This window comes from Alosa alosa, chromosome 13, assembly GCF_017589495.1.
Source record: "Alosa alosa isolate M-15738 ecotype Scorff River chromosome 13, AALO_Geno_1.1, whole genome shotgun sequence".
Lineage (NCBI taxonomy): Eukaryota > Metazoa > Chordata > Actinopteri > Clupeiformes > Clupeidae > Alosa > Alosa alosa.
This window is the reverse complement of record NC_063201.1, coordinates 17,859,087-17,861,586: the sequence shown is the minus strand read 5'-3', so window position 1 is coordinate 17,861,586 and position 2,500 is coordinate 17,859,087.

Sequence of the window (2,500 nt, the reverse complement as noted above, 5' to 3'; positions counted from 1 at the left end):
CCAATCAGGCGGGCGGGTTCTGGTGAGGGGACACCTGAGTCCCGCTGGGGTCAGTCCCATTAGACCCAGATTAGCTGGTCTAACGCCTGAGCGCCAACCTCGTTCCTGGGAGTAATGGTCATAATCATAACCCAATCCCCGGCCCACATATCTATGCATGTATGGGCCCCCTTTGTGTGTGTGTGTGTGTGTGTGTGTGTGTGTGTGTGTCTGTGTATATGTATGCATGTGTACATGAATGTGTGTGATGGAGAGTGAAGATGGCCAGTGGATAATGGTGAGAGGGAGGTGTGTGTATGTCTGTGTGTGTGTGTGAGTGTGTGTATATCTGTGTGTGTGTGTGTGTGTGTGTGTGTGTGTGTGTGTGTGTGTGTGTGTGTGTGTGTGTGTGATCTGCATCCTCTCTATCCCTGGCTCATGTGGATATGTTAGAGGTAAGATGAGCGCACTGGGGGTTCATCTCCCTGAAAACTGCCGAGGGTATTTATATTTTTCCTTTTGTATGAGGGGATTTTTCCACAGATAGGATTGTTTCAGCTCTGATTTGTCCCACTGGACTGAGCTGAATATAGATATTCTTCACAGTCTGATAGACAACCATCACAGCCATTTGAAGGCTTGTTCAGTTTAACATGTATTGATTTTCAGAAATCTGTTTGGACACTCATCCATACCTAGATTGTTTGCTATGACCTTTGAATGGATGTGTGTATGCGTTTCTCAGAAGAAGGAAATAAAAAAAATGTATGTCAAATTATTCTACACAATGGGCGGTACCATCTGCTTTCAGCTAAGATGTTATCGACAAATCCCATATTTTCTCATTGGATCAACAAGTCATTATGATACTCATCCATATTTGTGCTCTCTGCTTACATCTTGACACTTGCCATGTTTAGATGGCAGACTAGTTCAGAAACTAAGGCCCCCTGCCCTAACAAGACAGTACCCAAACTCACCATAAACGCGTTCTGATAGTGTAAGATTATTATGGAAACTTTATTAAAGTAAAAGCTTGTGTTGTATGAAGATAAAACTTATCAGTGCAGCATTTGCTCTGAGGGAACATGGAATGTGTGTGTGTGTGTGTGTGTGTGTGTGTGTGTGTATGTGTGTGTGTGTGTATGTATGTGTGTGTGTGTGTGTGTGTGTGTAGCTGGAGGAAGGTGAGTGTGTCCTGCTGGTTCTCTTAATTGTGTCTCTGTGAAGCGTTGGTCTGCCTCGGGTAAGTCTACTCCTGCCGAGACAACTCCTCTAAACAGCAGGGGACAAAGGAACACCGGGACTGGATGTGCTGCAACACATTAATCGCCCTCTCTGTCTCTTTCTCTCTTTTTTCCCTCCCTCTCTGTCTCTTTCTCTCTTTTTTCCCTCTGCCATTTGCTTTACTCTCTCCCTTTCTCTGTCAGTCAATCACTACCAGTCTATCACTCTTCTTTCATGTTTTCTAACTTAGTTTTTGTCACTCTCACTTTTCCACTCCTTCTGTGTACGTGTGTGTGTGTGTGTGTGTGTGTGTGTGCGTGTGTGTGTGTGTCTGTGTGTGTGTTGTACTTGTCTTCTCTCCCCAAACTGTACTCAGTGCTGCAGCATTATCATTAAATTGGGGCTTGACTATCTGTCTAGCCTGAGCATCTCACTGACCTGAGCGCCGGAAATGAGGGTGCCCAGAGGTGTGTCCCATACTGGACATGCAGACTGTAGCAACACATGGCCACTCGGGGACTGAGAGCAAAGAACCACCTCCTTCTTCAGCATTATCACTGCCATCAAACATCACCAAAAACATCATCGTGTGTGTGTGTGTGTGTGTGTGTGTGTGTGTGTGTGTTTCAATGCAAACATCATACATCAACGTGAGAAATGTCAACCACGTTGGTATTATTTCAGACATAACCTATATCCGCCAAAGTCATAAGGTCAACACTGCTTTAAGTTGCAACCAATTTCAACCTTTTTTCGACAGAAACAAAAACTGAGCCGACTGTTCATATTGCAGTTGCATGTGATTTTTCTGTCCATAATATTCTGATTATGTGTGTGTGTGTGTGTGTGTGTGTGTGTGTGTGTGTGTGTGTGTGTGTGTGTGTGTGTTTGTGTGTGTGTGTGTGTGTGTGTGTGTGTCTGTGTCTGTTGGTCTTTCTGTGCATAACCAATCACTTGGTTTCTACAGTCCCATTTCATCCAACTGTGTTCTTTCTAAATAACTTTCCATCAAACCTTCAATGTCAAAAAAGACCACACTCCCACCACAATAATAATAAAAAAAAATAGATACCTATACGTATATATATAAATAAATAAATGGATGACACCTCGAAGTTTTCCATCTGTGCCAAGAGGAGTTGTCAGGGGTGACAGAGGCAGGGTTAAGCGTTGCCGTGGCGAGGTCGTTTGGGCCGCCCTCCACACTACTGCAGTGTGCCTGGTGTGCCAATGACCACGGGGCCCCCTCACACCCCCTGCAGGGCGGAGGAATGGGGTCGGGGGGAGAGGGAGA